At 39.1% G+C, this 23,786-nt stretch overlaps 1 long non-coding RNA gene across 5 annotated transcripts; it reads right to left on the minus strand.

The window, feature by feature from the left end:
* Positions 1-1,910: 1,910 nt before the first annotated feature.
* On the minus strand, positions 1,911-18,441 carry LOC131697860 (uncharacterized). Of its 5 annotated transcripts, XR_009307515.1 has the most exons (5): positions 18,329-18,441; positions 17,350-17,413; positions 8,566-8,689; positions 3,954-3,996; positions 1,911-3,525 (listed from the first exon to the last, which is right to left on the minus strand). It is a non-coding gene; the product is annotated as an uncharacterized LOC131697860 (long non-coding RNA). The 5 variants fall into 5 exon arrangements; XR_009307518.1 differs by lacking the exon at positions 8,566-8,689; XR_009307516.1 differs by lacking the exon at positions 1,911-3,525 and having other exon boundaries at positions 3,912-3,996.
* Positions 18,442-23,786: the final 5,345 nt, after the last annotated feature.

Genomic DNA, 23,786 nt, shown 5'->3' on the forward strand with positions numbered 1-23,786 from the left:
GCTTTACTACATTAACATGACCTTACAAAAGACCTTGGAACAACCCCAATATAGACTACTGCAGAATGCAACAAGCCTGGAGCTTGTGATCCTATCTACTACAAAATCAAAGAGTACAAAGTCTTATTGGGACCACTGCTCTACTTTGTTTTTATTTGTAGTATTTAATAAAATACACCCTGTTGCATTTAATTAGAAATGACAGAAACACAAAGCATGAACCCTTAACAACTCCACTCGTACTGTTCTGATATTGTAGATAGTTCAACCACATGACCCAGTGGCTGCAGCTCCCACCTCTTCATGGTGCAATGACAAATATATTAAAAGATAGTCTTAGAAGAATGCAGGGCCTGCAGATGACAGTCAATACATGAGGTGATCCAGCCCATCAAAAGGGCTCTCATTTGTTTCCTCCACTGAGCTAATGGAAACAGCCATTCATAACATGCACTTAAAACAGACTACCTGCTTTGCACATGCATTTACCAAATCCCCCAAAATGTCCAAATTTCATGACAAAAAATTGTATTTCTCCAAATAAACAAAAACCAATAAGCTGTGTATATGATGCAGTCTTCCATGCGTACACATTGTACACATGAAATCATTCTAAATAAGACTCCAACGTAAGAAATATTCCTATAAAGGGAAATATTAGAGAACATGGGAAGTGATGAAAGTGATAGAAATGACAAGCACAATTAGAAGTTTAACAGCTTTTTGTTTTAATGCCTGTACCGGTTACTGATATTTCCAGCTCTCTGCGCTCTTGTTTCAGTTCAGCATAAACCCACCACTCCAGGGTTATATTATTGTAATTGGTTTCCAGCAGCTCTTATCAGTAGTGATAACACTACACTCCCAGAGGTTGGATTGCAGACTGTGAACCCATGAAAACTACAACTGCAAACATTTTCAATTGTTAATCTAATAAACTGTCCAAACGTAGACAAGCATAAGTGTGGAAGACAGCTGTCTTTATTCTCCTGCTTCATGCTGACGATGGAGGTTTCTGTAGCAAAGTGGAAATCACTGTGTTTCTGGAAGCCACGGTCAAGGAGAAGAAAGTGAAAGACTCCAGTCATTCAATACTGGCTCCTTTATCACAAGGCAATGCATTTTATTATTAAACTAAATCTACATATCCTCACTGAAGTAGTAATTCTGAGGGAGTCTATTTTATTTATTTATTTATTTATGTGTGTGTGTGTAGATTCATTTGTTTATTACCCTTTACTCATTTATACATTATTAATTTCCCATGAAATTAAAAAGGAGCAATGTGACTAATTTCCATTTGAAGAAAAAAAAAGAAAAAAGGTCAGTTTAAGCTCCTCAAATTGTACTTGCTGTATGTGATTCGATTTATAAATCACTACATTTCCATTGTTGTCCTAATTAAAATATAAACATGAAGCAAAGAAGTTTATATTAGTCATGTGACCACTGCTTAAAAGATGCTGGTGCTGCTCATCTACAAACCGATATATATTCCATACATGTGTTTGTATTAAATTTCAACAAAAAGGTCTGGACCTTTATTTTAACATACATTGTGTTGCAGATTTAATTTTGCTCTGTCTATAAAATCATATGCATTTACTTTTTGATTGCAATACACAATGCACATTGCCCACAGTGGTTTTCAATCAAATGCTTTTCTTTGTTTGTTTAGGAGCCTCACCCCTCTGTTCTAGAAAAGTGTCACTTGATGGGATTTTAACATGCATTTCCCTGGCTGACAAACTAGCTTGTAAGAAACACTGCCTTTCTCCGCAATTACATTCTGTAATACATTTCCTTAAATGGGCGCGTCTTTTAAATTGAAATGGATTAATCATCTTTGCAAGATCAAAAAGTACAGAGAAGATTGATTTAGTGCTAAAGGACTTGCATTATGCATGTGCCTGGTAAATGAATTGCCTCCTGATAGCACTAGTAATCCCTATGTGGATTTATGCCCAAACAAAACTTGATTTTGCACCGAGACATTATTACTGTGTTTCTCCAGATTGCACATTTCCACTCTAATGATCCTGCATTCCAAAAGGTAACATTCTGGAGTTCCACTGCATTGAAAGTATTTAGTAAATGTGTGCAGAGGGGAGGGTTCTCGTTTTAGGAATAGCCTTTATCTTTTTCCACGGGTTAGTTTCTGTATTTAATAGAACGCTCCCTTATTATCTTTGCTACGACAGGATCAGGGTGGTTGAGAATCAGAATGTGAGGGGTCATGCTCGTCCCATGCCCTGAGCAAACATGGCGGCTCTTATCTGGAGAGATTTTTCTGCTGGTGCTAACCCTAACTGTGAAGCTGCAGACCTCACACACACACACATTTGTTTAATTGTGTTCCTAGAAAGTACATGAATGTGAAGTCCTTCTCAGAAGACGTTAAACTATTGGTATTTTTAAAATCTTTTTTGGATGCAACCCCAAGAAATATTATGAGGTATTTCTACTACTGTATTCTATAAAACTTTCACACTTGACTGTGGCCAATTTTTATTTTCCTTTCCCTTAATTGACTTGATAGTAGATATCGTATTATAAACAGACCTCATTATAATATATACAGGAAGAACATAAAGTCATTGGTGTAAAGGCATACTAAATTACACCATGGGCATCTGAGCACGACACTCTTAGTCTCATCAATATTTTCAATTATTGCCTAAACTGTGAAGTGTACAAACTGATCACTGTGCAGGTAAAACATTGGTACAACTCTGCTACAGCCACAATCTTTAACACTCAACTGCTTTACAATGGCTTTGGAATAAGCAATCTCTGCTCAGCCAGCTTGCTGTGTGGGTGTGAAAAGCTGTCCAGTGATCTGGGAGAGTCATACAAAAAGTGTGTATTGGATATTTTGTTACAACTGTATATAAACTTAAACTAATGAACTATGCTATGTCCTCTTCGTGGACCTAGTATTTTTTGCCAACATCTCTACATTTCTTGTTGAATTCATTCATTGATTTAGTAAGACTTGAATTCAGTTACTAGTATATATTTCATATTTGTTCTACATTGTGGATCTGTTAACTGTTGGTGAATGTACACTGATTCTGGTTACTATAATAATATTCAGAATGCTTTGATTCTTTTGTGTTTACAATATATTTTAGAATACTTTAATACCCTGGCGGTAACCCTAACCAATATCTTTACTGTGCTTTTAGAATGCTTTAATACCCTGGAGGGGAATGTTTTGCAGGTGTCAGAAGCCATCCCACTGAGCTTTAGTCTTTTGTTCTTCTTGTTGGCGCTGTTTTTCAAGCCAACAGAAAATTGAATTGAAACAATCAATACAGAAACGTAGTGGGGTTGCTGAAAGGCAGTGTGATGAAGTCTTAATTGAGAAGGACAATGTTGGGTTCAAGGCAATTCCAGGTGTTACTTCTTGGAAAAGGATCTACACGCAATTGCTTTTTCAAAACTCACAATGAACTTGTTGCTTTGATGCAGCAATGTTTTAAAGAACTCTTCAGACACAGTACACCGTGTGCACATTAGGATCTATTTAAAAAAAAAAAAAAAAAAAGAGAGAAATGCAAGTAAGTCTAAGGTTTGCATCTTTGGGGCTTGATATCTTGTAGATAGCAGTCCTTCGTTCTGCATACAGGTGGTTTCATTTAGAAGGTAGTTGTTTACAAAAGCAAAGTGTTTTATGATGCCAATTATCATGCAAAAGGTTACAAACAAACAAACGGATGCAGTCTGCAGGTACTGCTCAAGTTTCTCAATGCTTTAGACTGACAGTGAACCTGACTACACCCATGTGATATTCATTTGCATTACACATTTAAAAAAAACCAAAAACATACAAAATAAAAGCAGGACATCAGTCCAGAAAATATTACTTACTAGTCCAAAACATTACAAAATGTTTTCTGTGAAATTGCTCGGGTCAGAACTGAAGTTTTAAAAATAAAGGAAACAATGACCTTGCTGGCTCTCCAAGTACCCTCGGAACCCTCGATTGAACTCCTGCAGGAATTAAAAGAACCTTCAGAGAATGAAATTACTTTCAGAAATTGCCTTTATCTTAATCCTATGAACATGGAAATCATTTGGAATGCACTCCCAGGCTAGCTTCAAGGTTTAGACTGTAGCTCCAGCAATGTATTTCAATCGCCGTTCCTTTGAGGAGATGAGCAATACTATTAGCCTTAAACAATCCACAAATATGCTAGAACACAGACAATACAGAACATTGCAGCTTTGTCTTCATATCCTAAGAGCACCATGAATTAGAATTCATTGTTATCAGAGCTCTCGAATCTCCGGTACTTAGTATACCTGTGAGAGGGTCACATTACTTCAATGGGTATCATTTTTCTTCCAATGGGAACAATATCATGCAGCTACTACCCACGTGTCCTAAAAAGCCTGCATATTTACCGTGTGCTATCTACATTCGAAATGTAAAGTGCTTTAGCTTTTGAAAACATTTAAAATAGTTCAAATTGGGATGTTTGCGGTACATCATCGAACATGCAAAATGACAAGGCAAGTATTTATTGTATTTAGATATTACTTTTTATAGATATTACTTTTTATAGGTGTTTAAATCCCAGTAGTGTTAGAATCCCAAGAAAGAAAAATACTGCCATGTGTTTTCACAATGTGTATTGACTGGTATATACAAAACAGATGAACAAGTTCCATGTATGTTAGATAGTCCCAGTAGTGGTCTGTGGAGCTCTTAGCAGTCCACATGTTCATTCATTTACAGGAAATCTTTCGAGGCTTTGGGGAGATTAGGTGTGAGGCTATTGTAAAACCATTTCATTTGCAGCATTACCCTAAGGTTTCAGGCATGGCCATTTATTATGCATTACAGCTAAACAGATGATTTACTCCACAGCGTTCATAGTGAGTTAATGTACTGGACTCATATACAATCTTTAGCCACATCAAGAAGTCTTCTGCAGAGGAATATGGTTGCTTTCCAAATGAGATTCTCCTTGTAAACTTTTCAGAAGGCAGCAGGGCTTTGCTTGGAAACTGGAGCACAGATTATTTGATCAGTAAAGAATCCTTGTTGGATTAAGCTCATAAAGCCCAACAGAAAATGCTTTGCAGAATAAAGACTTATTTAAGACAATCTCCCAATTAGATTAAGTGAAATAAGCTTTTATTAAAATGGATACAAATCAGCAAATGGTACATGTATTAGTACGATTGATAAAATAATAATCACAGCTTATAATATTGCCTTTCCCTACTTCAGGATCACCTATTTATAAACAGTAAAGGGAAGGCATTATAATACTGTTTACAAGTGATGTCTATTGGATTGCCTGCTTATAAACGGTAAACTGAAGGCATTATAGTACCATTTACAAGTGATGTTTAGTGGACACAATGTGGGACTCTTGTAACTAGAGATGCTGACCCTTGTGGTTGTCTTTGCGCATTATCTAGTAAAGTTTTATTACAATTTGAACTGCAAAGTGATTATTATATTCTATGCATGAATAATTTATTAAAGTATTGTACTGAGAGTTGCCAAATTCTCTTTAAACTTGGCCTAGTACATAATTTGCACACAGGTGTTTCGAAGGATTTGGTTGATTAGCAGTCACGCATGTAGCTTACCAATGATACATGTACAGTGGCATGCGAATGGAGCAGCTTTGAAAAACTCAGCGGCAGATCTGTCAGGCAATACTACACGAGATATCAAATGCAAGATTCAGGGACTACAAAATGAGAACTACAAAGTAATTGCCCAAAGAAAGAATATACCCATTGAAATCAAATGCTTTTAATTGTGCAATTTAACACAACACATAATGCAAGACTATGCATCACTTCAACTCAAGGTAAAAATAAGTAGTAGTGATTTTAAAGTGTGCAGCTCTGCAGTGTGCTCCTTATGCACAGCAGAGCTTTTATTGACTGTTAAATCAAAATGCAATGTAGCAGCTAGCACCCCGGCTTCAACATGCAATATATCAATAATAACTGTACAAGTACCCTCTATGATCCCTGACAGGATGGCTAATTACATTTCACACTGCTTTATTTACAGATTAATAAATTGCGAGGAGCAGTCTTATCTAATCTGTGGTTCTTCCTATCGTCCACGTTTCATTGTGGTTCATCCCATCTTCCACGTTTCATTGTGTCAATTGGTGCAGTCTGCTTGTAGGAAATGGACCTAGCATTTGAATCCAAATAACTTCTCTTTACAGTAATTACCCAGGCTTGACCTTTAAGAATATCACAACCAAGCTGTTTACAAGCCTTTGCTAACACAATGCTGGATATAAACTATTCTATTTTGCCTTCCAAGTAATTTACGATTGTGTAAGAACTGGAAAGTCTGCAATGTTTAATTAGGAGTTCCTCATTTTCAAATACAAACATGTAGTTTTTGTATTGCTGTTGAAATGTTTCTGTTTCCAAATCTCATTCAAATGTCCAGTATGTGATTGAATATGGTGGTGGATGCCATTTGTTATTGAATCCATCTACCTTTTGTTATGGATATGCTGTGAAGAATGTTTATGTACGTTGTATATTTTGTAGATGGGTAATGTATATGGGAAGTAATCGTTTAACTAGTAATTCAACAAGATCTTACCAAAGTACAGGTGACCAAATGCTTCTGCAAGCAAGTAGGAATACTAATGAACATTTGTAACTTGTGATTATCATTTTTGGTGTTTGTGTCAGTTGTCAGAAAAACATCCATTATCTTTTAATTACAGTACATTCTTTATTTGTGAAACAGTCTATAGGTCATCTGTAAAGGGAAAGCAGACTATCAATGTGTGCAATGTTATGTTCTTGAGTCTGCATGCCGACATTTAAATGACACTGGGATAGCATTGCAGCGCATGTTCAGTTACTCTCACTCATCACTGTAGTACAAGAACATACTTGTATACTGAATGCATCTATTGAAATACATCTCCATTCTTATTGTTACTCTTAATGGCAACAGAACCCAAGTTTGGATAACACTCAATTATAATACATCAGGGTATTGAAGAAAATGACAAAAAATTGTCTGTGCTAAATTATTAGAAATGCTGGATAATTTCTCTTAAATTGCATTCCTGATAGTTTTATTTTAAAGTGAGTGATGTGATGCCTACATCCCCATATTTAAATTGCATTTGCCATTGAGGTAACCTTTGAGCTTGTGCTGTTCTGCTAGATTTTCTGTCACTTAACGGGAAATAATGCAACTTATTTGTAAATATTTTGATACCAATTCTAACTCCTTGCAGTGCTACAAAGAGGCTGTTAAATGGGGGCAGCCATGAGAATTGCTGATAATTCCAATCAATAATGCAAGCAGCAATCCACAGCTAGCATAAGCAATACAGCGTGTTTGCCATGCAGTCTTCTCAGTGAGGAAACATGGCAGGAGGAAGCAACTCCATTCTTTACAAATGAATGAAGCCTTGATTGGTGCAAGCTGCAATGTACGGACCATGATAGTCTGGGAAGCAAGAGACATCCTCATGAAACCCGGACGGCATTTGGAATTCATATTTTGATGAAAATGCACCACCTGTTCTAAAGGGATACAGAACGGGCACTTGTATTCTCAGTGTTGATGTGAAATCTCTGCACAGTGCAGCAGTCTGTTAAGGTTATTTCACTTAACCCTTCAGGCCCTTATCTGTTCTTTGTGGAGTGCAAGGTGCCAGATTGTGAAAGTGAATGCCTCGAATTGAACACACTGCCACAGTGGCTCGTGTCCATGCGATTAATGTTGCTTACACAGAGTTGGTCCCTGTAAAGTTATTGCCTGTTCACAGGAGACTCTGCAAAACTACATTCTCTTAATCGGTTGCTTTTTCTCTACAGTCCAAATGCAGTATTTATGGATATAGCCATGTGTATCGGGGTGACCAGAACTTAAATGAACATGTTCGTCACTGGAGGATCACTATTATCAACACACACATTTTAGAGATGTAGCATTGATAGTGATCCTCCAGTGTCTGCATCTTGTTTATTAAATGCAACACTCCCATCAGGTATACCCAAGCATTATAATTTGACACAGTGGGCATTAGCTGCTAGCAGTTCAAGGAGGAAAGAAAGTCAAGACTCATTAACCAGCTGGTAAGGGCAGCCATGTTAGATATTATAGCTGACAGGAAGCAGAAGAACTGCTTGCGTGTGTGAAGCCTTTGTTGTTCACAAATGAGTTCAAATCCATTAATTAAGGCTATAATTGTAACCCTTAAGAACAGACTTTTCCTTTGAGCTTACTCCTGCCTGTTCAAAGCCAACATCTAAAGTGTAATGAACTGGACACAAGTCTACTAATTGAAACCCTTACACTTAGAGAGGAGGAGAAAAACACTCGTACTTTACAAAGTGAATAATAATTACAATTAGACACAAGAGCTGCTCTGTGGAGTTTTGGTTTGTTAACCATTCGGCCAGCCATTGTTCAGAGTTCCAATGTATTTATTTCATTATTTAGTTTTCCCATCATTAGCCTTCAGCTACATCCACGGTTCTGTTTGATTTCCTCATTTCAGAAAATCATGCTACTTTGACAATGTAATTGAATTGGCTTACTCTGTTCCAGTATACAATATCTCCAGAGTGAAAAGAAGCGGTTGGCTGACAGCACACGTTTCGGGGGACAGCGTGTGTTCGTCTTCTCCGCTCCCGAGTCAGTAAGTGGTGAGCTGAGCTGAGCCTAAAAAGAATTGGCCATTTCGAATTGGGAGAAAAAAAAAAAAAAAAAAAAAAAAGAGTAAAAATCAATTGGAGAATACTAAATGTTTGGGGAAAAAAAAGTAGCAACACAAGAAAGATGGCACATCTTTGCAAGCCAGAATGCAAAGAGACTTCTATATGCAGGGGAATACCATGATATTCAAAAACAGAGATTCAAAAAGCTAGACTAATAATGAAAAAAAGTGAATGTGAGAAAATCAAGCACCCTAAACTTGAATCGTATTCCATCTGAGCCTTCGTGTAGAACACATTATTATTATTAGTGTTCTGGTAGAGAAATAGTGTTTAAAGCAGTAAATAAGCCACCTGGACAGCATGCAAGCAATAAAGAGAAGTGACAGTCTGGCACTGTCTGTTTAATCAAGTGGCTTTGCACTGCAGGGCTTGGCACAATACATCAGCCTTTATTTATATAGGATATTTTTGTTAGGTTTCTGTAGTAAAAACAAATGAAGCTTTATAAGTGCACGGTCGTGTGGGCGAACAAGCAGCACACCTGTCTGTGTGCTCACAAAGTGCTCACCTGCGGCACAGCAACACAGACTCCCACTGGGGTTTCAACTGTACTGATGGCACACAAACACAGTGCCATGTTAATCTGAATATGCACTGGCAACGTGGCACTTGGAGTGATTTTTTTAATGGATATAATTCATTACGTGCTTTGTGTATGAAGTCGATAGTCATGCCCTTTTAAGCCCTCTGACTCAGTCGATAGCTTTGTGCTTTATTCCGGTTTGCATGACACAAATTGCCCCCTTAATTTCCTGGGAGTCACCACTAAAGAATGGGGATGTACTCTTCCTGCTCCAGATTACTGCCTGTGCTTCTTGAAACAGAGATGCATTGCTGGGGGTTGGAGAATAGATCCGATAGCCAGAGGGCAAGCGTAGTCATTCAGATTTAACTGCATTTCCACCTTTAACAAACAAGCAGTTTCCATGTCACCACAATACAAAGGAGGCTTTTGCTTTCTGTTATGTAAATGTTCTGCATCAGTTTTTTTCTGAATCCATGTGTTCTGAATGCTGTACAACACAGCAGAGCAACAAATATTTGCAAAAAACAAACAAACAAAAAAAAACACACACACACACCACACCATGTGACCTCCTTGTTGTGTGGCTCAGGATGCAACTACAAAATGCTTCACTATCACTTGCTAGTGTACATTGCCAAGACAAAAAGGAAACGATACAGGGAAAGAGTCATGGTCGTAAGAGTCTTGGGTTTATAAGCGACACAATACTGTCTGTTAGAGAGAGTTACAAAGCACTGTTGCAACAAAGTGGTAACAATCCAACTTAGCCCCGTTCACATACATGTGAGCATAATATATATATGAGAATACATTTTAGTCACAATATCAGAGAAATCTTACACTTGGTAAAATCAATCAAAAGGTTTGATCAGCCTTTTGTATTACTGAACAGAAGTGCAAAGCTGAGAATCTCATTAGAGCTGAATCTCTATTATCTATAGAGACTAGTAATCTTGTGAACAGTATGTGTTCAAATCCAGACAGGAGTTCCTTTGGCAGAGGCTGTAGCCCATCTTTACAAAATAATCGACTGCTCTTCCTTCATTGCCCGAGTGGCAGATGGAGCAGGGCTGTGTGTTCAGGATGACAAACACAGTTTGGCATATACTCCGACATATGGATCTGCAAAATGCAAGAAGTAATTCATTTATTTATATAAAAGGGCATTTCCTTTTATTGGACATCTGGAGCACAGTTAATTTAAGGAAGCCCAAGACACCCAAACTGTAACGGGGAGGCAAGGCAAACTATAGCAAGCATAGAGCATCATTAAAATGTGCCTTCATTGTAAATAACAGGACTATAGCCGGACTGGAATTTCACCTTTAATGACATGAATAGAGATTTTATATTTCTTTTGCATCATAAGATCGGTATCCATACACTGGAGAGGAGAATCTCCCACCCCCATAGTGATAGTTATGAGTCCTTCACAGCCTCCTGCTGGGCACTCAGCGCATTACACGTGTTGTTGATGTTTGTTGTTTATTTTAGAACCCAACATGCCCCTTTATCCATGATATTTAAACACCCCACTGCCAGCTTTTGAACTGAATTGTACACGTCCGTCTCCTCTGTGTGTGTGTGTGTGTGTCTCATATATATATATATATATATATATATATATATATATATATATAACATATATATACACACACACAATGTATGTTATACAGGCTCAGCATATTACAACAGAGCCAGACTGTAGACCACACCAGGGTGGGAGAGCAATAGGGTTGAACCAGGAGATAAGTTGTATCATCTCTATGAGACTGCCGTTTCTTTTTTCCCCAATGAGGTACAGAAGACTTTCCTAATTAGATAGAGCCATGATCCCCAGTACACCAGGATAACAGAATTGCACCTAGAGTGATCTGCCCTCCAGTAATTACAGTATGCTTATAGCAGTGCAATAACTTGCTTCTCCAGTTCAATTTATAATTTCAATCTTACTGAAAAGTGAAACTGAAGCCAACTCAAACCCATGGGTTCAGCAACTATATTTCCTATTTGCAGAGCCAACATCTAACCCTGTGCTGCAGGATAAAGCTGTTCTCAAGGAGGCTGCAGCCACAGAGAAGAGGAACAATACAACTGCCATGGCTCGGTTTGCTTTTCCAAAGAAGATCAAATAGATTGTGAAGTCTTAAAACATTTTCAATTCAATTGTGTGGGATACATGATAGCTATTGGGTATTGGTTGCTAAATTGAAACTATAGACAAGTTATCTATTGAATAGATCCCTTACAACAACAAAAAGGAGAGACTTGTTGCATTCTTTATATCTGACCCCAGCGGGAAGAACTACAGCAAGCAGCAACCCTCAAGTTCCATTTAACTTGAGAGGGTGCAACAACCCTGGCAGCATCCCTCCTGCAGGTCTGAATATCTCATGGGTTTATTCCAGCATCAATACCCAGCCTGAGTGTGGCTGCAGCTCCACAACTCAATGCACTGAGAGCTCCCTTGCTGGATCTGAATAGGAGCCCAGAGGACAGTCAAGACTCAGGCTAACACACTGCATGTGGCCTTGGTGTATGCTGTTAGAGATAATGGCCAGAATTCATATGTTATGCAGTCTTCCCCACTTATCAGTTCCGCACTTCCAAAAACGTCAAAATCAACATCAGCATATATATATATATTATATATATATATATATATGCTGATGTTGATTTTGACGTTTTTGACAAAGCTAAAGGAGGCTGTGTGGTCCAGCGGTTAAAGAAAAGGGCTTGTAACCAGGAGGTCCCCAGTTCAAATCCCACCTCAGCCACCGACTCACTGTGTGACCCTGAGCAAGTCACTTAACCTCCTTGTACTCCGTCTTTCGGGTGAGACGTAATTGTAAGTGACTCTGCAGCTGATGCATAGCTCACACACCCTAGTCTCTGTAAGTCGCCTTGGATAAAAGCGTCTGCTAAGTAAACAAATAATAAAAAAAATAATAAAGAGGTTACATTGCAGGTGTATTTGAGTGAAGCTGCTTCAGTGTACTTTTAACTGCATTCTGATTGTCAGTTCAGCTCCATAGCACTAAAGGTCTAGCCATTCAGAAATTGCTTGAGGTACAGTATATCACAGCATAGGTCTTGAGAATTCAATGTGGGAAATTGTCAATGTACTTTTTACAGAAGTGACACCTCTGAATAGAGCTTACCTGCATTCTCACAGGATGGTTCATTCTCATACTGTTTATACTAACACTTTGGATCAGCAGTATATTGCTCCCATTGTTTGCCTGTCTGCAGACAGTGTTACACAATGTGGAGCTGCAGGGATAGTTGGGAGCTGAAAAGACAGTTTAGACATTGTAAAATGGTGTTGCTCAAACTGTCATTCAGTGGGGGATGTTTTATTCTATACCCTGCAGTAGAAATTAGCTGCAGTGGATACAATACCATAAGGAACAAGGACAGGGAACCTCGTTTGTAAACCAAATGCCAACTCCTTTTGGATCAGCGAGGACAATCCTGGGTTCCAATACTACAAGCTGTACATAAAGGGACTAGAGTACTCCTTTCTGAACCTTGCAATAGCAGACTTACCCTGGCCTTTACCAAGCAATGCACAGATTTGTGCATGGCTCTTATTTTGATCCTTCTTATCTCTTAGTTTATCAGCAAGGATCTATAAATATAAAAAAGAGATGTAACATTGTTATAGGCCACATGGGCAGGTGCTGTTGCCATGCCAACAGCACAAGTAACCTATAACAATGCAGCACTCCTGCAAGTGAAATGAATGAGAAAGATAGAACATGTCCATACAATCTGGGGCAGACATGATAAATGATAAGCATGATGGAATAAACACATCAAATGTCTGTCTGGTGCAAAAATAAAGACTGAATTTCACTGGAGAATGTATCTGTAGGCAGGGTACTGGTGCAGTACATTCCTATTCATTATACTGTTTCAGTATAACATGGGAGGAATGCATACATTCAGTTATTGTATTTCTTGCTCTTATTGTATTACCTGTATTGTAACCCTTGAAATGTATTTGCTTACGATTGTAAGTCGCCCTGGATAAGGGCGTCTGCTAAATAATAATAATAATAATAATAATAATAATAATAATAATACATGTCATGTTTGTAGCAGGTTTACAATGCATGTTTAGTACTGGTACTGATTTACTTTTAAAGGATAAATGCTGTCCCTGTGAATACTGATTCATTCTAATAATGCCCAGGAGGTCTGCACCGTACTCCCATTTGTACAGAATCCTCCCCCTGACCTTTCCCCTCTAAGCCTGGGCTCTGATACACACCAAGAGGCAGCTCCTGTGCCGTGTCAGTCCTACCGGATGTTTAAACAGGTTTGAGACATTTCAAATGATCTCATACAGAGTCAACACCCGGTTTTGAAACTCATTTAGTGACATCTTTAAAATACTTGGTCATGTGACTTCTGCCTGATGTCACAGCGCCTCCTTGCAATGCCCTCCATTCACCACTTTGTTTGCAATGGGTTTGTTTCTTTTGTAAATGTCACCCCTGACTGTTGTAAACAGGTAAAACGTTACACTGGTCTGCTGCAGCAGCAGGTTCATTTTTGTCAAGAAGACTTTGGACACACCCTTGCTAATAAGCCAAACGTATACCAGTTGAATAACAAATCTCAAGAAGGTCAGCTGCAGAGCACTAGTAATGAGCAAAGTTACACTTATGAACTCTCGCTGCATAAATGTTCATTTTATTGGCCTCCCAAGGAGAGAGAAAGAGATAATTGGGATCAACCGCTTCAAAAATGAAAGAAGTGTCTGAAGATGGCTGATTGGCGTTGATTTGTTTAATTGAATTATAGTTTTACAGACGGGCGCTCGATTGAGACTTGCTGCCTGCTAGGCTTGGTTGAGGGGAAGGGCAGTAAGTGATTGACTGTGCTGGACCTCAATCAGCAGGTGGACGGGTCTTGATCGAGTGTCCGTCAGCTTAAAAGCATCCGCGGGAGATGGTTCGAGGCGACTGCAACGCCATGCCAGAGGGGAGCGGCGACTGCAACGCCATGCCAGAGGGGAGTGGCGACTGCAACGCCATGCCAGAGGGGAGTGGCGTATACTCGGGAGGAGAGTGTCCGCGCTGCAGGAACGACAGCTATGCAACCCTGAGACTGCAAGCGGTGCTTGTGAAGGCAATGCCCAGCCAAGGCCGTATGAAGCAGCAGGAGTCGTTGTATGAATACCGGCTCATGAGTAGGTTAGTTAGGGGATTGTGATCCCATGTGATGTATAGCGAGGGTTACGTAGTGTAGCCGGTTCCTGGATCGGGACGCCTCGTTTTAAGGCTAGCGCTCGCCTTCTGGGGCACCTTTTATTTGTAGTTTTTGTACTGTGTTTTATTTTGCCTTTTGTACAGCTTGCTGTATGTGTCCTCTGTGCGTTACCATGGCTGGTAACGTCACATGACCACCTTTACTTTCGTTTTCTGTTTGTTTGTGAATAAAACCTGCGCGCCTGTGCCGGCGTTTTCAACAACACCACGTCTGTCTCTCTGTATGCTTGAACAGCGGCTACCCACACGCGTGACACGAGGAAGACCTGGTCACAGATATACAGACAGATAGATCTACTGCTAAACTTGTCATTATGGCCATGCAGTTACACTACAGACCAACTATATAGCATACTCAGCTCACACAGCACATGTTGGTTTTGTTACTAAAGATACAGTCTCTGCAGCACATCCAACTTCAACATTTTCTTTTCTTAAACCACACAGATAGAGGGAACCGTTCGTTTATCCAAAGAGCATCCAAAGCATTGCAAAGACTGAATAATAATAAATCATCCGATCTGGTCAGTGCAAGCATTCACCTTCCACTAACAGCAAGCGCAGACAGAGGCAGTGCAGCAGGAGGCTCAGATAGGACACTAACAGCAAGCGCAGACAGAGGCAGTGCAGCAGGAGGCTCAGATAGGACACTAACAGCAAGCACAGACAGAGGCAGTGTAGCAGGAGGCTCAGATAGGACACTAACAGCAAGCACAGACAGAGGCAGTGTAGCAGGAGGCTCAGATAGGACACTAACAGCAAGCACAGACAGAGGCAGTGCAGCAGGAGGCTCAGATAGGAACGCCTGCCTGACTTGTATTTAATTGCAAGGCTTCCTGGGCAGGTTTCTTACAAGGTGTGCTTCCCAAGGGATGAGAGAGAGAGAGAGAGAGAGAGAGAGAGAAAAGAAAACCTTGTCACCCACATCTCCAGGGAATGATTCATAGAGCTGCATTGTAATCAAGGCCTCCTTGCTGTCTATAGCTCATGCAGCTCACCAATCCACAGTGGGAATGGATTGGAGGACAGCTCATATTGATGAAATGGAATAGCAAGGTTGAAAGGAGTGTACGCTGGTTCTTGTGAAATGCTGCTGCTGTACTGGCATCAAAACAAACATTGTACAGCCCACCCATACCAATGCATCTAACTGACTGAGCTAATAGAATGATTAAAAGCACTAGGCTCTTTTCAACAGCCAATCCTGTTTCGTGTTTTTTTTTTTTCTAATTACATTTCTAAGTAATTACTTAGCTGGAGAAGTATGCAGTGCAGTTCTCCTGCATTTGTATCAAAAATCAGCTCTCTTTCTGATAAATGACATACCGTTGTACATTTTCTCATTCAATTCTACTGCTATGGCCTATTTATCACACACTGTCCAGCTAATTACTAAAACCCTACTCAGCCCATCTATCTACACACAGCATGGCCATTAGGATTCTGACATTAGTCAAGCGGAGCTCTTGATTTTTTCAGTTTTATATCATGGATGTAATAAAGTAGAACTACATTATTTTTATCTGTACTCACTTATAGAAATGGAAGCCATTTATCAGATTCATGTGGAAGTGCCAGTGATGGACAGGGGCCAAAACCTCCATTTTATTTTTAGACAAGACAACAGCAACAGTACTCAGTACTGTAGGGAAGATCTGTAGACAGACGCACATCTTAAACCTTGGGTTCTTGAAAAAGGTTTGTCTGTGTGGCCTCTAAATGTGTGTGTGGCATATCTGTAAAACATGCATTGTGTGGTGTAGTGTCAGCTTTGAATTAGCCTGTGCTGGGCATCCTTATGAATCTGCACATTACAGAATATGCCTACAACATGTAGACAGCTGGAATAGATGCACATTTCCGGCAGGTGTTTGCAAAGATGTGTACAAGTGGCGATTGTTCAAACCAGGCCAGTTATGCAGTTTAACTTGAGCTGACTGCAGTGGAGTGAGAATAGTGTGTTTAGAAAGGAAAACATCCCATGAATCAATGCTCCAAACATGCATCTCAGCAAAACCTCCTGTTAAAGTAACTTGTTAAAGTAACTCCATCTTAATCAATGCATCCCTACACATAAAGCAACGAGGGTTCAGCTCCACTGTGGCATCAACCATTTATCAAAGACACTTCATGGAACGCTGTGTTAGGCATATACAGAGATAAAAGGAAGAGTGCTGAGAAGCCTCTTTCCCTTATTCTCATACACACTGAATGAAGTACAATACAGGTACATGTTTCTGACACTGCCGCACCCACATTGCAGTGTGGAGTAGAGGTTAGGGCTCTGGACTGTTGACTGGAGGGTTGTGGGTTCAATCCCAGGTGGGGGACACTGCTGCTGCACCCTTGAGCAAGCAACTGTATAAATGGGTAATTGTATGTAAAAAAATCTGTATAATGTGAAATAATGTGATATCTTGTAACAATTGTAAGTCTCCCTGGATAAGGGCGTCTGCTAAGAAATAAATAATAATAACTAGTTCTGTTTACATATTAAGTATATTACATGACTATTGTGCTGCTACCTAGTCGTTCTGCTTACACCTATTAAGTATACTATATGACTGATGCTTGTCATACTAACGAGTCGTTTCGTTTTCCTATATTAGGTGTACTATAAGACAGATTCAGGTGTTGTTAATTAGTCATTTGGTTTACATGCATTATACTACCCTCATACCTGTGTTTAACCATTAGAGGGTTCCATGGCAGTTTTCAGCAGCTGTCTATCCAACTGGGAGATGTGTGTGTGTGTGTGTGTGTGAATATTGATGTAATAAAGAAATTTGAGTTTCTTACCTGGTTTGTGGTCCTTGGGTTATCATCTGGGGGTCAGGGGGAGTAGCATGGAATATAAAAGTGGCTGTGGAGAGAGAGAGAGAAGTTAAAGTGAAGAGCCAAGCTGTTTGGGTTTTTCTTGTTGTCACCTGGTTGTTCTCCACCAGTTTAGTGCGTATTAGCGTGTGACACATGCTCTTAAACATCTTAATGCACCAATTAAAACTAATTCAGTAAACAAAAGAAGCCATTTAGAAACCTGCTGGGAAGAAGTAGTTAAGTCTCTCCCCTTCTGGTAACTAATTAATCATGCAGCGTACAACCCCATGACACTCTCATCTTGTTAGGATATACTTGGCTGATCAAAATGGAACCTTATTATTGAAATATTGCTGAGCTTTACATATTTAAAATCGACAGAACCATACTTTGAGATAACTAGACAAGCCACTCATCATTTTGCAGGCTGCAATCTTCATTTGGTGCCGTTATGGATCACTAGTGTTGACAGCAACAGTGTTGACATAACTGCCATCTTAACTTTCACAACATCTGGTTAATGTAATAAGATACCAAAGAATTGCACCATGTTTTTTTTTCTTTGTTTAATACAAAGAATGTAAAGTTTACAATTCAGAAATAGCCATGCAGCACAGAGCTGCTAACTCTGTTAAATGACCTACACACCTGTATCTGTCATACTTTATTATAGAACTGTTTTAGGATACTGTGGGCGGGCGGGCAGTGTGGTGGTGCAGCCTTTAACAGCACAGGAGAAAGGAGGCAGTTTAAGGACCTTGTGCAAATTTATTTACAAAAAAAAAAACACCACAAATGTTCAACAAAATAAATGGGTGCTGTGTCTTTAAATAAACCACAACTATATACAAAGGGGCCCAGGTAGAGCAAGGTTAGAAACAAGTGATAAACTTATTAACAGGCACAGCTGTACATGCTGGGCTGGCAGGTAATCGCCTCTGGGTGTTCTGGTGGTAGTTACCTGCTTTTAGTCTGGGAAAACAGTAGTACTTCCTTTTCGCTGCGCTGTGCTGCGCTGTGCTGTGCTGTGCTGTGCTGTGCTGTGCTGTGCTGTGCTGTGCTGTGCTGTGCTCCTTGCCCTGGGTTCATCAATCTGTAAGAGGGGAGACTTCTCCTTTTATACACCTGTGGCTGGGCTTAATTGATTGTTAATTAATCAATTAAGTCCCAGACACAGTCTGCAGGTGTATTTGGCAGGAATAGTATTAACCCTATCCCTGCCAAACTGGAATAACAACAAATAATACTTGATATACAGGGGCTTGCACCCTATCATAGTTACATGTGCACAGCACTGAATAGTCTAATACTTTATTATAAAACTGTTTTAGGATGCATGTGTGTGTTTGCTGTGCACAGCACTGAATAATCCTTTATTGAATGGCAGCTGCCACCCCTCAAGGACAATCCTTGCAAAGCTGAATTTAGAGAGACGTTATAGACTGTACTGTCTTACCATTACATGGATCATTAGCCTTTGTTGAATTCGTTTCAAAGGTGTGGATAATCTTAGTCATCTGCTCCATTAAGAGCTATCTTTTGCTGTACAAATTAAATGATTCTCGACACTAACATATTATTTAAGATCATGTTCTGCAGTTTCAAATCAATGGGGTTACATTATAATAAAAAAACATATGTCATGGAAAGAACGTATGTGGTAAAGTGAATTCAGACAGAAATGTAACATATTTCTAATGGAGCAATTAACTATCCCCATGATCCCTTAGTAAAATGTACTAGTCAGTATGTGCTCAATTACTTTGTCACCCCCTCACCTTCATCAGGCAGGTTACTCAGTCTGTGAAACATTTCTGACTCATCTCTTTCATTATGAAAATGTGAACTGGGGTTTAGAATGTGGGTGCCATGTGATCAAAACTGAAGCTGTATCAGCCTGAAAATTAAAACTGCTTTTTGGAGTAATACTGTTCCAGCATGAAAACCTTAATTTAACTGGGAACTGATTCAAATATAACACCGTGCCTGGCGCATATCTCAGAATGAGATGTAAGGTGTATAATACATCCATCCATATGTGACAGCTTTCATGAGATCATCTGGTGGAGTCCCTGCTTTCAGAGTCCTTGGATTTCACACCTCAGCATGTCTTCAGATTGTATCATTCACAGGTCCTTCAATGGATTATCTACCTGTCTGATATTACAGGTTAAATATAGGAGCAGGTTACCGAATATTAGGGTTTAGCTGTTTAGCAACTTTGAAGACATTTCGCTATATTCATCTTTCTTGTGTTTCCACATGTTGACTTTTAATGTAATTACTTGCAGTGAATAAAATCCCCTTCCATCCCAGTTCAGCAGAACAACCAGTGGCACTAGACTCCCATTGTCCCATTGAATTATCCACATGGATTGTTTATTTTAAAATACAAATCTTTCATCAGGACCAGGAAAATGCTGCTGTATGACAAGAAGGCTTTGCTATGCATCACATTTTCAATGTAGGAGCAAAGAATTAAACATGCATTTGTGAAATCTAAGTTCTGCTGTATGGTTATGTGACCAGTTGGGTTGTCATTCTCTTTGCTGAAATTATTTTGCTGAGTTTCCTTTTTTATTTATTATTCATGTATGTATTCCTTTATTAAATAGTTATCTGTTTGTTTGTTTTTTAATAAAGTTCTACAGTTTTATTTCAGCGCTGGTGCATCTAAATCCCAGCAGTTCAGGTAGAAGTAATACAGTTAAAATAAGATGAAAACTCACTTTTTCAGAAGAAATACTGCAGTGTATCAATCCCATGTAATCCTGTTTAATCCAATGAGATGAAGCAGCATACCCTGCACACAAACCCTGCCCTGATGGCAACATGTTTGCAGAGTTTGTCACAAGGCACTGCTTGATTAAACAATTCTCTTAAGCTATTAAATATTCATTGAAGCAAAATATGATTTGGCTGTGAATATGATTCCCAGAACAACCTACACATCACACCAGTGCCCTATATACTATACAGGAACGCCTTCCTTTCATAACCCACACATCACACCAGTGTCCTATATACTATACAGGAACGCCTTCCTTTCATAACCCACACATCACACCAGTGTCCTATATACTATGCAGGAACGCCTTCCTTTCATAACCCACACATCACACCAGTGTCCTATATACTATACAGGAACGCCTTCCTTTCATAACCCACACATCACACCAGTGTCCTATATACTATACAGGAACGCCTTCCTTTCATAACTCACACATCACACCTGTGTCCTATATACTATACAGGAACGCCTTCCTTTCATAACTCACACATCACACCAGTGTCCTATATACTATGCAGGAATGCCTTCCTTTCATAACCCACACATCACACCAGTGTCCTATATACTATACAGGAACGCCTTCCTTTCATAACCCACACATCACACCAGTGTCCTATATACTATACAGGAACGCCTTCCTTTCATAACTCACACATCACACCTGTGTCCTATATACTATACAGGAAAGCCTTCCTTTCATAACCCACACATCACACCAGAGTCCTATATACTATACAGGAACGCCTTCCTTTCATAACCCACACATCACACCAGAGTCCTATAGACATCGTTTTGCATCCAGACTTGCTTCTTCGTGACTTACAGAACATTAATACTGCCAGGTTGTCTCCTCTGATGTGCATCTGCTTAGATCACTAAGGTATACAAGGTAACTAAACAATATTCTTTTTCATTATCAGAGAATAACTGACAGGAGCTATCCCGGGAGCATAGGGCCTAATTACAGCCTTAAACTCTGGATGAACATTTTTTAATCTAAACTTTGCTTTATGTTGTTTCCTCATAGGCCTTCACACAACAGAGAGGCACAAACGCCATTAATCTATTAAGATTAACTGCAACCTTGCAGTTTTAATGTGTTTATTTTAATATATATATATATATATATATATATTATATATATATATATATATATATATATATATATATATATATATATATATATATATATATATATATATATAATATCTACCAAATTATAAAATATGTAACTTGGACAAAATAGCACATGTTTAAAACGCTGTCAATCACTATAGTAGCGATATGGCCACTGACCACATATTATATCCCTTACTATAAAGAACATGTCTATTCTCAGCCACAGTCTTTTGTGTATTGAAAAGTGATGAATTCTGAATGAGCAAAAGAGGTTTCCCTTGACCCTAAACGTCTTTGACAACTCAAACTATAACATGCATTCAGAAGAAAAAACATTTCAGTGTAATGAAATATTGATAAGCTTTATTGTTATTGTCAAGAGTTTCATTGCAAATTAAAGTTAAACTGAGAATGGCATGAGCCCTGTTGGTACGGTATCATCCTTTCTGACATTTCAATGCACATGACTTTTCAGTTCTCCAGCTGAATTGTCAGAGGATTCTTTTATATATCCAGCTGACATCTGGAACCTGCTTCTTTCATGGCATCCTACAGTGCAGGTCTGCTATAACACAGCACAGGGCACCAGCATGTGGACAGGCGTTCCACTGCAATGATAACTGGATCCTAAAGCATGATCAGCCCCCTTATTAAAGTGTACAGCAGTAAAAGCATAGCCAAGTGTGCACAGTAAGAGCATGGTAGAGCCCAGGTCAGCGGTGCAAAGCCCACAGCAGAATGGAAAACACATTGGAAAACATGGCAAGCCTGGATATACTATAGTAAATGCATAGTAAAACAATGGGGAAAATAATGAGAACACTGCAAAACAAAAATACAGTGCAAAACTACTGCAGTAAACCTTTTGAAGGGGTGAGGAGATTTATTTGAACAGAAATGTTTCAGCTAAATTAAATCAGGATCACTGGGAAAGTATATTCAAGATTCAAAACTGGGTCCAGCATTTCCATTAATAATAATAATAATAATAATAATAATAATAATAATAATAATAATAATAATAATAATAATAATAATAATAATAATAGTAGTATTTTGTCAACATGTTTCTTAATCAGACTGGTTAAATAACACACATGCTTATAATACCCAGTCTAAGGAATGCTCCCTTAACAGCTTTGATGCCATCTGACAAAAATCAATGATGTGATTATATTTCAGCTAGTGTAAAGTTTGTCTTCTTTAAAACACAGATTTGTCAAAACAAGCAAAGTGTTCATTGTGGAAACAGCAGAAAAACAAATAGTTTTGAATCTGAAATTAAGGGCATCTCCCCTGGTCTCATTTGGTGATAATTTGAGCTGCAGCCGGCCTCAGCAGATATAATTGTGTGAGCCCTTGCGTGGCATCAGAGATGATATGTCTGAGCACAGAGTCACAGCAACATACATAATATATATCAACATACACAATACACAATATATATACCAGCTTTACAACCACATTTCAAGCCTATGTGCAGAGAGTCACGAAACAGTTACACCCAGTGATGATAAGATAGCCCTGGCTGACCAAGGCTTCTGCAGCAAAGAACACTACCTCTCTTTTTCTACGTATAAACTACATTGTAAGTATTGAACCGTTCCCAGATTGATTTAATGTTTCAATTGCCCCTGTTGCATTTGCAGTGACTTGCAGAGATGAAGTATGCTTGAGCATTACTGTAGAATGGGGATGGACATATCTGGCTGTGGCCCTCATCTCTGCAATTTCTGGTTTTGGCTTAGCTGAGTTTTCTGAAAAGGACTAATCCTGTATATTGAGAAACCAGACTGTTTGAAATTTAAGGCTATGCGGCTCTCCTCTGGGCATGAGCCATACTTGGAAGGTCATCAACAAGCTCTAAAGAAACATAAAAGCATGAGAAAAAGACACTTTGAGAACTATGAAAGTCTATTAAAACACATTTATAACCAGAATTGTCACAATGAACATGTGCACTAATCATGTGCTTTATTTATTTCTTAGCAGACGCCCTTATCCAGGGCGACTTACAATTGTTACAAGACATCACATATCACATTATTTTTACATACAATTACCCATTTATACAGTTGGGTTTTTACTGGAGCAATCTAGATAAAGTACCTTGCTCAAAGGTACAACAGCAGTGTCCCCCACTGGGGACTGAACCCACAACCCTCCGGTCAGGAGTCCAAAGCCCTAACCACTACTCCACACTGCTGCCCTGCTTTAGTACACTCTGTATGGATCTGCCCAAGACCCTTGATTACACCGAGTCTCTTTAACATTAGTAAGTGCTACAAGCAGCTCTGATCTCTGCTGTCTGAACTCATTCATTCATGACACACCAGGCAGTATCACACACCAGAATGCTAACCAAACTTCAAGGACACATGCTTTCAGCAAAGGGCACTGGGAACCCACAGTGCAGATAACACAGGGCATTTTGTACAGGTCCATTTAGACATTTGCCCTTTAACGGGCTGTGGTGAATTGTAAATGATCCAGGAATTAAGTAATGTCA

This window comes from Acipenser ruthenus, chromosome 16 (genome assembly GCF_902713425.1).
Source record: "Acipenser ruthenus chromosome 16, fAciRut3.2 maternal haplotype, whole genome shotgun sequence".
NCBI classification, from domain to species: Eukaryota; Metazoa; Chordata; class Actinopteri; order Acipenseriformes; family Acipenseridae; genus Acipenser; species Acipenser ruthenus.